The sequence below is a fragment of the Phaenicophaeus curvirostris genome, chromosome 1 (assembly GCF_032191515.1).
Source record: "Phaenicophaeus curvirostris isolate KB17595 chromosome 1, BPBGC_Pcur_1.0, whole genome shotgun sequence".
Classification (NCBI taxonomy): domain Eukaryota; kingdom Metazoa; phylum Chordata; class Aves; order Cuculiformes; family Cuculidae; genus Phaenicophaeus; species Phaenicophaeus curvirostris.
In genome coordinates this window covers 81800516-81814040 of record NC_091392.1, presented here as the reverse complement: position 1 = coordinate 81814040, position 13525 = coordinate 81800516, and positions in this window count along the sequence as shown.

Sequence of the window (13525 nt, the reverse complement as noted above, 5' to 3'; positions counted from 1 at the left end):
AAACTGGAGAGGGGCAGATTTAGACTAGACATAAGGAAGAATTTCTTCATGATGAGGGTGGTGAGACACTGGCACAGGTTGCCCAGGGAAGTTCTGGCTGCCCCATCCCTGGAGGTGTTCAAGGCCAGGTTGGATGGGGATTTGAGCAGCCTGGTCTGGTGGGAGGTGTCCCTGCCCATGGCAGGGGGTTTGGAACTGGGTGATCTTTAAGGTCCCTTCCAACCCAAACTATTCTATAATTCTATTCTATGATAGTTAGAATATGTAACTTACATGAGAAAGTATGTAAAGCAGATGAACAGATGAAGATTTCTCCCACAGAAGGCAAACAGAAATAAGGCACACCAAAAGAAAAATAATGTAAGGTAAGACAACAGGATCGTTATAGACAAGGAATGTATGTGTGATAACATCAATGAGACCTGGAAGTAAGCTCTAATCAAGCCAATGGATTAGAGAGATTAAACCAATGAAGGTGTTTGATGTGGAGGGGAAGTGAGTGGCACTGAAGTCCCTTCTTTCAGTACTGAAGTTCCACAGTAGTTCCTGAGAACAGAGGCTTTTTGAACAGTAAAGAGACCTAAAGAGTGACTCTGAAAAGGATAATCACCTGAAGAGCGTGTTTTCTTGATACAGCATAACTTTCCCCTTGCACACAGTGAACTACAAGCACCTTTTAAAGTTTTTTGAGGCCTAATGTGAGGCAAGTTGTATTCTGCTACTTCCTAGAAGGATTCAAATAGTCTAAGTTGTACTTTATGATTTTATGGGAGGGTCAAAGCAATCTAACTTTCTATTGTAGTCGAGGCTTAATTCTATGTCATGGCTCCCTTACCTGATGATAGTCCACACGTATTTAAAGTGGATGTGAACTCATACCTAACCATGGTATGTGAAAGATACCCCCACTGCATCTTTTCTTCTGCACCCCTGTGCTGCACAGGAACTTGGTCCTTTGGAAGACTGGTAGCCACACCAGCACAGCTCTGAACCTGTAATGGTATGTCCTATTTCCAGCCAATTCACAGACCTAGAATGACTTATGGTGGGTAGCAGACCAGGTTAGAGTATGCTTGCAAGCAAAAACCTCAACTGTATTTGTTCTTGTAGATAAACCCTAGTATCATGCTACTATAAGTTTCTATACTACCCACAGGACAATAAAGGCCAATATAGTTTATTTCAAGCAGACAGACTGTTTTTAGACCCGGGAAGGTTGAGTGAGAGAAGGCACTGCAGCATTTCTTAGTCTTCAAGAAACACCAATAGTTCTAAATATTGCCTTCAAAGCTTGCATCTGCAGTCTTGTTAGGTTGTTTCTCTAGCGCTTTTAGTTTCTACCTACTTAGACTATTTTGAAATCAAACATACACAAAATCTACTTGTGTACTGTTAATTAGTACCTGATCCTGGATAACAATTTCTCCAGAGAAGTCTAAAAGATTCTCAGTGAATCAGGAACTCTGCAGATATATATCTACTTGCAGTTAAGTTAAAAGCACTGAACTGTGTAGAAGAACTTGTGCAGTGGATAAAAAAGCTACACTAGAAGACAGTTAATTATTTTAATTTCATACAGGTGTTTTTAATAAGATCTAGCTGGGATTTTTAAAATATAAAATACTGTGTCTGTAATTAGTGGCAAAATGTCCGTTAGCTTCTGTTAATTTAAGATTTCACTCTTTTTTTACCTCCAGATGTTCTTTCCTGTTTCTGAAAATTCATGGTCAATTCTATCTTTGATGATGATACAGACACTATATAAGGTGAGAGAAGAGCACCTACCCTTCTTATCACTGAGAATATCAATATAGGACATAATTCAAAAGCTTTAGCAGAGTAAGCTGCCAATATATTACATGGGAGCGCCAAACTCTAAGTATTTATTAATAACCTGGAAGTTATGATGCAGTACGCTCTCAGCAAGTTTGTGGACAACACCAAATTACAGTAAGCAGTCAATATACCAAGGGACAGGACTACTATTCAGAGGGACATCAACAGGCTGCAAAAAGCGGCTAACAGGAGCTTCATGAAGTTCAACAGAGGCAAATGCCAGGTCTTGTGCCTGAAGTGGAGGAATTCCATGAAACAGCCCAAACTAAGTCTCCAGCATTCCCTCCCAGCCTAAATTTTATGGTATTATACTGTTTATGCTTTCTATATTTACATACACCAGGAACCAGGTGTGTATTGGTGTTGCATTGCAGAAATAAACTACCCTCAAATGCACAGTTATATTTAAAAATAAATATGGTATGAACAGGGTACTTAAGTTATACAGTAGAGTTGGCACACATCTAAACTGTAATAGAAAGTGCATCCTCCAAACAATTACTACCACAACACATGACAGATTTTACGTTTCTCTGAAGACCCTCTGACAGATGCCTCAGCTGCAGGGCATTAAGCCAAGCAACGCTTAAAGTGTCCTAGAAGTCATAAAGCACTTTGCAGAGTTTATATGTAGAGAGACTTATTTCTGCTTGAGTACACACTTATGGTTCCTATGAACTATTAAGATACACAAGGCATTGAGAGTTGAACTACTTGTGTATATACTGTTGCTTTTATTTGCATTGTGCAACATTTAAGAGATTCTCCCTTGTAAAAACAAGAGCTCACCGTGTTGTCTGTTCTGCCTACAGAGTTCAAATCTAGCTGAAAATGTAGGATGGCCTAGTGCTGCTTTGTTTAGTACCACAGAATCTGTTCAACAAAGCAGAGAAAAGCTCCAGATCCTGTACCTGAAAAAGACCAATTTTTGCAAACCGCTGTACTTCTATACACCAGGTTATTAGTATAGAATTAAATAGCATAAATGGAACGCACGATTCCCTTTATATTATTCAAGACACTTCACTCCAGGTTTAAAAAGATATTTGCTTGAAGATAAACATTTATATCATATATTTTATTACTTCAAGCCCTACTTCCTTTTTTCATTCTTCTACCATGTTTGAAACCTGGGGTATTGCATATGCCTTGCATGTTCCCAGTGTTTCACCATTTTCTAAGAAATGAAATATTTACGTCATGATTTCCAAAGATTTATTTACCCTCAGAACTGAATCATCTGTAGCTGAACCAGCATATATTGTTTCAGTCACAATGGCCTCTGGGCACTCACCCCACAAGTCCTGGATAAGTGCCTAGAGAAGCAGTGGGTTCTGGGAGAACTTAAAAACCAATTTTGAGCTGTTGAACAACAGACAACCAAGTAAAATTTTAAAATGCATTTAGTTGACAAGATAAAACTCTAGGAGAAGTTTAATTTCTTTTTTACTCCTAGTGTTCTAGTTCAGTTTGCAAGATATATCCTGCATCAGCTTAATGCTCGTCCTCTGCTAAGCTTGCTCATGTACAGCAGAAGCATTTGCATTTTCAGTACACACTGCTTATGATAACTGATCACCTGAAAACAGACGTCAAGTAAAACAGCTCACTGTTTCTCTGTGGCAGATGTTTCTTCATAAGCAGTAATCTGTAATGTCTACCACATCTGTGTTCTGTGAGCTATCATGCTTTTAATCACAGCACTGATAATAACATGTACAGTTAAGTTTTCCCACCACTTTCCATTAAAGGACCTGATCTTTAGGTACTTCATGAACTTCCCAACATCTAACTAGTCCAGCTGATGTTTTGCGATATGATAAAAAATACTCCAGAAAACAGACTTAAGCAATTCAGCACTTTCTAAGACCAAGGCTAAATAAAATAGTTTGCCCCTGTTTTTAACCCTTGAGCACCAGTAGCACTCCAGTGTTTTCTACCATAATCTTGAAACTTCATGTGAGAGAGAAAGGGAGGGGAAAAGGTGTATATATATGCAGACTAGAAGTTGCCTCACCTTCTTCTCCTCATAAAAGTAAACCATAACAAGATAAACCACGCTTAAATAAATTTCTATGTGGAGAAGGTTAAGCAAGCCCTCAGTAGACATAGCAGTCTCCCCAAACATCTTCCCACCTTGCTCTCACCTTTCAAGTGCTGCCTCTCCAAAACAGGGAAAGAAATGCCAACTGGAGGCACTGCGAACTGCTGCAGCTGCACAGGGAGAAGATGTGTCTTGGGGACTGTGCCCTGGCAGCAGAGTCAGCATGGGCACTGGCTCTCAGGTAGAGCAGTATAGAAACAGTAAAGGGACTGAGCTCATAAAATGCAGTTTTCTCTGCTAAGAATAAAACGCTACCAGCTACTTAATGCTCTCTAGTTTGCTGGGACAGCTGAATTCCTGCTGACTGGAGAAGGGTTGAGTTTTCTAGAGCCCAGGTAGGAGAGCTGTGCAGGACAACTCATGCTTCAAGAGGAGCAGCAGCTGCCAGGCAGGATAGGTGAGTTCCAGGCAGGTAAAACTCTCGAAACCCAGCTCTGCCACCAGATCCCAGCAGCACCACTCAGCACAGGGCTGCCATGCCCATCCCTGCCCATGGCCTCCAGCTGTAAACCAGTAGCCACTGTGGGTAAGAACACCAGAAAACAGCTGAGTCCCACTGAAGTGGATGGTCTGTGCCAATACCTGGGCTAGGAGCTTAACTGCACCTTTATTCTTCAGCTTGGCCACATGAGGAAATGAGGCACACACTGTCATGCCAGCTCCTCCAACAGCTCTTGAACCTGCTGGGCACCTGTAGCCAAATTTGAGTGCAGTGTGGTGATCTCAAATATAATTATGATTCTACTTAATTAGCAGCCATGGCAGCAGCTGGGCAGAGGAGGTAAATGCCTGCTACAGGGAAGGCAAGCGGAAACTCCTGCCTCTCCCTTGGCAGCAGAAGCAGCATGAATCTGGCTTTAAACCAGCAGCTCCACTGGTATAACTAGCCTTTGGAGAGACACTAATGCAAAAGAGAGGAGGTTTGATAGTTCTGCTGATTAAGAAGCAATTTATTGCAATTTATTTTCATTTGGTGAATCAAAAAGCCTCTCCCCAGTGTTTCATTGCCCTGCAAGCTGCAAGTAGTAGCTGCTTTCATTTGATGTTGCTCCCTGTCACAGAAGTGTAAGGTTTCCTCGTAGAGGGTTAAATCAGTCATTCTGTTCACTTTCAGTCACTTATACTAATTACCTTTTTGATATTAGTCATTTGTATATTTACTTAATGCTGTCATTCCAAAGCATTTAAAGCAGATAGTAACCGATATGCCCACCAGTGCAACCTAGATTTGTACTGTTTAATAATGCAGCTAAGATATAGAACTGGACTTGTAAACCCAGAAGATTCTTTCTGAACCTACTCAATACGCTCCTGTATAAAATCATAGAATGGTTTAAGTACATTGACAGGAGGCATCCAATTAAAACTACTAAAGGAAGTTAAGGAGAACTGAACTACTGAAATAGGGATTTGACTAAGCGGTATGTCAGTTAAGTCTCTGTCTTATCATAATAATAGCAGAGTTTTTTGTTGTTGCCATCTCAGAATTTTATTTTAGTATGGGAAAAAGAAAGATCCTACTGACTTACCTGTGGGCACCAAATTCTATGTATACTAACTGTTGTTTTGGATCCTTCTGCCCAAATACCAATTTCTATAGCTTCTGCTGTGTAACAGAAGCACAGCCCACAACAGGATGGCTGCAGATTGAAACGGATCTTCTTGCGATTAACAGCCTTGTGTTATTACAACATATTCTGATGCCTTTCCAGGAAATACTTCCGGGATGCCTGTCTTTGCAAATATTCTTTATAAATCTTAACCAGATACTTGTGGTCAGTATATCATTATGCCATATACTCTAGTGATAGTACAGATTTTCTTTTTTGTTTCTACAGATCTTCTATTGTAGGAAAAAAAAGACTGGCTTTTAAGTTTGCTGAGAAGCTGAAGAGTGAAGTAGAAAAGGCAATGGCTTTTTGTACTAAAACTCTTTGAAAAGTTTTAATTACAGTGCTGGTTCACTTTAAGACACCAAACAGAATCTTAGCCTTTTATGTAGGAGGAATAAAACACCATTGCACAGAATTTCTTCTGACTGTGGCATCTCACAGTGTGCAGTGCCAGTATTTGCTCTAGCACGCAGGTGAGGAGATGCCGAGTGAAAATCAATAATAAGCCTTGATGAGACTGAAATCTTGAGAAATTCATGCTACTCAAATGTTTTACTTCTCTAATCTTTCCACAACAAACCAGGACTAACACCTAAGTGAAACTACTCAGAGGTATCTACATTTTCTCATAAGGAAGCTTTCCAGCCTGGAACACACTGCATAGGTAAATTGGTTTTGATGTTATTTTATTTGTTATAGGGTTTTTTTTTATCTCTACTGCTAAGAGTCACTGTAAGGGATGTAGCAGGAGGAGGCAGCCATTTATTAGAAAGCTGACTTTTTGAAAGTTACTCACAAACCAACAGGCATTTGCTATCAGCAAGATTGCAGTAGTAGAATAAACCTAATTCTACTTTTACTGTTTCTTATTAAGAATGAGGAATTCTGGAGAGAGCCATATTGCAATATGAGACACTACTGAAGTTAATAAGTTGCACAATAAATCCAGTAAACCCGGAGATTATGGAGCCTTTTATGCTTCGTGTAGTTAAAGAGACTCAAAGCCAGTTAACAAATAACAGATTGAAAATTTCTTTCAGAAATTTCTTTTTGTAGTATAGCGTAGTAAAATATTAAAGCTCAAAAGTAACCTAATAGCCTTCTTCTTCTGTAGAATGCAGGACCTTCTTACTATAACTTTTCAAGCATTTACAGTTTACGTAGTATTCAACTAGTTAAAGCTGAGGCCTGAAGAATTTCCCTGATAATCCTGCCTGAATGTCTTCTTTCTATGATATAGTACCTACAAGTTCCACAATAAGGCCCAAATTCTCAAACAAAAGAACGATTCTGCAATCTTCATTGGAATAATAGCATACATCATAGCAAACCAGTTGGCTACAACGTGTTCAATGGGATTTGCATCTTAGATCTTACACCAAAAATCATGTATGATGCATAATACAGTTCTTCTTTGTTATGTTAATCCAAGCAAGTATAATGTAAACGTGATATAACACTTCATTTCTCTTCTCTTTAAGCATACTACAGGGTATAACATATGGCAGCTGGCTGGATACAAAGAACTTTGCTTCTTAAGTAAGATTTCATTTGGCTTGCATCCCCAGACTTAAGTGCTGCATTCACAGCTTCCCCTGTAGATTTGGTTGTAACTTCACAGTAATTATAAGTTACCTAAACTATACGCCTAAATGAGGAGCTAGGCACAACCATATAAGTTTCAGGAGAGATCATATTACCAACCACTGCAAAGCAAAGGTTTGTTTACTAGAAAATACATGAGATCTGAGTAGGCAATAGCATTATTATGCAAACTATTCCCCATCAGACAGTCAGAATGATTGGCCTCGACAGGGTCATGGCATTCCTGTCCTCAAGGCTCCTCTTTGCTGTAGTTCAAGAGAAGTCCAAGACTGGCCGAGAGAGTTGGGGTTGTTCAGCCTGGAGAAGAGAAGGCTCTGAGGAGATCTTATAGGGACCTTCTAGTACCTGAAGGGGCTACAGGAAAGCTGGGGAGGGACTGTTTACAAAGGCTTGTAGTGATAGGATGAGGGGCAATAGGTATAAACTGGAGAAGGGCAGATTTAGACTGGACACAAGGAAGAATTTCTTCACTATGAGAGTGGTGAGGCACTGAACAGGTTGCCCAGGGAAGCTGTGGATGCCCCATCCCTGAAGGCCAGGTTGGATGGGGCCTTGGGCAGCCTGGTCTGGTGGGAGGTGTCCCTGCCCATGGCAGAGGTGTTGGAACTGGATGATCTTTAAGGTCCCTTCCAACCCAAACTATTCTACAATTTTATGATCTTAACCAATGCCTCTCTACTGCACTTTTATACTGCAGACTGGACCTCTGTGCTGGTCACTTTTCTGTTGATTGTGGTTTTAAGCCTGTTAATGTATGTGTAGGTAGAAGAAGTAGTCATTGGGCTACAAAAGCCCAGCCAAGCGAAAAAACGCTCTCAGTATCGCATCAGACATGTTCTAACAGAGCAGAGAAACACTTCTACTTTTGTCCTGATTTTATGTATATTTTATTTCTGCAAATACTTTGGCAAACATTTTCAACATCTGATATTTGATATTTGACAACCAAGGAAGACCTTTATGCTATTTCAGCAACAAATTCTTATAATAATATTCCCAAGGTTCATTTCCCTGACATAGCTATGTTTTTTACCGAACACCAACTTACTCAAGCAAAATTTGAGGATTTACAGCTTCCTGTCTGGCTTTCTCTCTGCCCACTCTTTACAGTAATATGATTGATTTAAATCCATTCCCTGAAGTGTTGATAATGTTTTATTTCCTTTTATGTTTTTATCTTCTTTTTTTTTTTCTTGTACTGTCTTCTCTTTGGTTTTGGTTTTGCTGCTTTTTTTCCACGACAGTTCTTGCTCTCCTCAGAAATAGCTTTTCTCCCTTTCACACTGCTTCATTCGTTGTTGCTGTTCAGAACAGCTAAGAGCCTTGTTACAGAGCCCCTTTGTATTTTTTGCCAGAAAAGTGCAAAAGACAACCTATTTATTCAAAGGATATTCCGGTCAGTTACACTACTTTGTTTCTCAGAGGAAACTCAAATTCAAAGTTTGTTATAAACAGTTCAAACTTAATTAAAGTCAGAAAGACTGCAGTTAACAGAGCTAATTTCTCTGATCATTTACACTTCTTATAGTAGTATGTACTTTTTCCACATATGACTACATTGAAACCAATATCCATGCAGTAGATGTTTCCACTAGAACAACGGAGCATGTTAAAACAGGAGCCATGTAAACAAAATTATATGTTTGGGGTGTTAAGGGGCATGGTTTAGTGTTTGATAGGAATGGTTGGACTCGATGATCTGGTGGGTCTTTTCCAACCTGGTTATTCTATGATTCTATGATTCTATGTCTAGGCTATAGTGACACTGCCTGGATCCTGGATCTTCTCAGGAGGACCATTGAACCATAGCATTTTTTGTGAAAGCCTGATTACTTTGTATAAGCAACGCATGCCTTACGTGCCTTGCGTGCGATACCTTTGAAGAAGAACTAGAAGACTCATAAGAAGGGAACATTCTGCCCCAGAAGGTGCTGAAAGTAGGCCAGATGATTACTAAAGAAGTATGACAGCAAGCGAGACTAATTTAAATATGTTTAACCAATAAGGGATGACATGTTAAGTATAACCAATAAGCGTAATTTGGGGTATACTAATCATGTAAAAAGAAAAATATATTGTAACGCCTTCAGATGGCCCACTAGATTTGTAGAATACCACCTAGCACTTGTCCTTGCAGAAACATGAATTAAATGAAAACCTCAACTCTGTGTGCTTTGGTTGGCACTGCACATCAGGTAAAGAAACCAAATCAACAAAATTGTGCCATCCAACTAAGCAGGTTGGATAAGGTTTTGAGCAACCTGACCTAGTTCCTGCTCATAGCAGGGGGTTTGGAATTGGATGATCTTTTAACATCACGTCCAAGCCCAGACATGCCATTCTATCATTCTATGAAAATAAATATACTCTTACTGATGTTAACATTACTAGACTCTAGAAAATGGATTTTAATTATAGGAATTAATTTATTATTAATCAAATAATTATTAATTTAATAATTGTCAATAATTGGATTAATTTATTATGGGTGAAAAAAAAAGCATGGTAAATGGAATGGATAGGTTAATCCTAAAAGGGAGTACACTATAAAATTATATTCTGGAGTTCTGTCCTGTATTCAGTGTAAAGTCAAATCTGTTACTAATGTCTTTTATCACTAAAGCTTACAGTGCTGTTCAAGAGAGGTTTCAAAAGCATTTTGCAAGAAGCTGCAGCTTATCATCTCTTCCCTGTCTCATTGAAAGCACAGGGCAGCAGCTGCAAATCATACACATTGGAGAATACTGACTGCAGTTCAGACAGTGCGAGAGAGGGAGGTGCAAGGTAATGCAGAATTTGCATGTAGTTGTGCTCTGTTAAGTAGAAGTTGACTGCAGGGAGATCTTGTTGGTATCTGTCATTGAAAATGTGCAGATCACTTAGCAACTTTAAAATTAAGCTCTAGCATATACCTGCAGTGACATCCCAAAGATCAGATCATGTCACTCTACAGGGCTTATACATGTATAGTGCTGGAAGTAAAAATTGAAAGGTTGTCCTTGAAAATTAATCTCTGTATTCAATCACAGGTAAACTCTGAGTGAACTGACACTGGCTTTTGAAAACATACTTCAAATTTCTGATAGTATCTTTCTTCTTTAAAGCATTTTATAAACTATTCTGTTTATAAAGTTGGCAAGCTAGTAAGATCCAGTCAGCTCTGAGGTAGAAAAAACTAATGACCTACCAGGGAGTAATTAGTAGTTCCATTGTGCATGTAGAAAGAATTTTATCTCAATCAACAGGGGCAAATTGGCTTCCTGCTATGAAAAAAATTAAGACATGAGTCAGCTGGTGTCTTAAAGATACTTTCCAGCAAGCTCAATAAACTTTCTTTACAAGTTTTACTTGTTTTCCTTCAAACCAGCAGGTTCTGGCACAACATAAACTAGGATTTACTTTATCATAACTTATTACACAGCATGATGTCAAAAGTAAGTCAGCATTACATCTTGGTGCATAAAACACAGCTGAATAATCAGACTCATTGCCTCTTCCAGCCAAAAACAGCCAGCTGCATTTCTTATCCTGATTAAGTCACTTTGAGTAACATTTCCAAAGTCTGCAAGAAAGCCCAAAATAAGCAACAGAATACATGTATTGTGTAGTATGCTTGGAAAAAGTATGACAGTTGGATCAAGTGGTAAGCTTCTGTAGTTACTTCATTTAAAATATGTATTCTACCTCTCAGAATTTCTCTGTTGTAGCAACAGTGTTTGTTTTAATTTGCTGCTTCTTGAAAGAAACTCCTTCCTATTTCAAAGCTTGCAGGTTACAACACACTTTATAATCTGCTTCCCACTCTGACTTTTGATACTGAACTTTATGCTGATTTTCTTGTAACGGTGTTTGCTTGCCTCTGACAAGTTTTGAATAATCATTTCCTTGTTTTGAATAATAACAAGGAAATATGACGGAAAACAATACTTTGTTGCTGCTTGTAGATTTGGTAAACTATACTAAATCTCCTTCTGGTTATATTTTATATGACTACTTTTGGACCATACTGGACTGAAAAGTGTTGATATTCTTCACCCTTAGTGACTTTCCTAACCCCTTGCAAGGGAATCCAGAGCTTAGGTAATTATTATTGCTGCAAATACTGTTGGTTTTTATAAATAATAGTTAATGTAGTCTAATATAAAGGAGCAAGACTTAGAGGAAAAGGTAGTAACATTTATTAGGTGTATTGATTCTGACTGAAAAATGGAAAAGTTTTCAAGGTCCTTGGAAATATTTCCTTTCATATTACTTTTTAAATTAATGCAAAACAAAGAAGAATAGTAGGTATTGTGAATCTACAGGATGAGTCTGACCTTGAGTGTCAAACTCAGGAAAATATTTAGTGAGTGTTTGTGACACCTGACAAAACATTCTAAGATAGTCAGCAAATTATTTAGTAATACATTCCAACGTTATTAAAACACAGTGTCAAACAGCATTCCAAGCTGTATTTCCCATATAGTTACTGGCATTTAGGGAGCAAAATATCACCTGGTTCTTTTAAAACAGAAGAACTTGGACCTTTAGGGTTACTGAACCCTAAATATCAGCAGGTTAAAATACTTTGCTGACTGACCAGCAGCAGTGAAGAGTGAAAGATGAGGTAGAGGTATTGCAGACATTCTCTAACTTCAGTTTTCAGGTGGGACTGTAGTCACATTCTTTCTTCTCATTTCCTGTTCCCTCTCATCCCTTACCCACTATGAATATGATTCTCCTAATGCTTGTTAAGCCTTTCTAGAGACAGCACAATATAGCAATACAAGAAAATGAGAAAGCAAGAAGTAATGTCTAGGGAATGTTACGTGGACAGTTCACAAGGACACAATCTTCTTATGCAAATTGAAAGTTAGTGAAGTCAGTGCAGTCAGCACAACTATTCTTGCCAAGAGTAACAATGGATATGGAGTAAAACCAGCGGGTCTATGTTTCATCTGTAGAACTGGCTATCCTTACCAAAATTCTCCTTAAAACTGTACTACAATATCAATGCAACACTGACATTTAATGAACAAAAGAGAATGGTCGAATCCATCATACAGGCATGCAAAACCAGTGAATCCTGATTGTACCCCAAAACAACAGACTTGACTGACTACAGAAACAAACAAAATCTTTATAAGAACTAAGCCTGGAAAGTGTCTGCCAGTAAATACCTCAAGGCGGCCTGCAAGAAAGCTGGGGAGGGACTGTTTACAAAGGCTTGTAGTGATACGATGAGGGGCAATGGGTATAAACTGGAGAGGGGCAGATTTAGACTAGACATAAGGAAGAATTTCTTCATGATGAAGGTGCTGAGGCCCTGGAACAGGTGGCCCAGGGAAATTGTGGCTGCTCCATCCCTGGAGGTGTTCAAGATCAGCTTGGATGGGACCTTGTGCAGCCTGATCTGGTGGGAGGTGTCCGTGCCCATGGTAGGGGAGTTGTTAAGTGGATGAACTCTGAGGTCCCTTCCAACCCAAACCATTCTGTGATTCTATGAATCAAATACCTTAATAAGCTGTGGCAAAAGAACTTTGAGGTTTTAGGCTTTGGTTTGAAAAGATTAAAAACTGAAAAAGAAAAGCAATTTGAGGAGGGGGAGAAGGGACGGTGTTGTTTTCCAGCCGTGGCCAGCTGAGGCCAGTGGGCTGGGTGTGGGTACTGGGCTGCTCAGCTGGCACCGTGGGCAGCATGTGCCTCCCACTGCCAGACCCACAGCCCTGATGCCTCACTGCGCCCAGGCCAGGCCTTCGGCAAAGCCACTCTGCCCACTGTTTTTGCATCTCTTTCTTTTGTAGTTGTTTTATTTTGCTTTTCCCTCACCCTATTTGTTTTCCTATTTAATTCTATATCATAAAATGATAGAATGATAGAATGATAGACTAGTCTGGATTGGAAGGGACCTTAAAAATCATCCAGTTCCAAACCCCCTGCCATGGGCAGGGACACTTCCCACAGGATCAGGATGCTCCAAGCCCCATCCAACCTGGCCTTGAACATCTCCAGGGATGGGGCAGCCACAACTTCCCTGGGCAACCTGTGCCAGTGCCTCACCACCCTCAAAATGAAGAATTTCCTCCTTATATCTAGTCTAAATCTGCCCCTCTCCAGTTTATACCCATTAACATATCATCTGAAAGTTTTCATTGCACTATCCCCATTAATCTTCATGCTTACTCGTTCCCTTTCCTCTGTAAATTGTGCAGATTTGCAGACCACTCATTTGCATTTTTGCCAGTAAACCCTTTCAGGTGTTTTTAGGGGTGTGTGAACATTAACCAGCCCCAGCTGATGAAAACAAGCCACATGCTGGATCCCACACCGTCCCACCCAGTACCACCCAGTATGCTGGGGGTGCAGTGCTGCTCAGCTCTGCTGCACC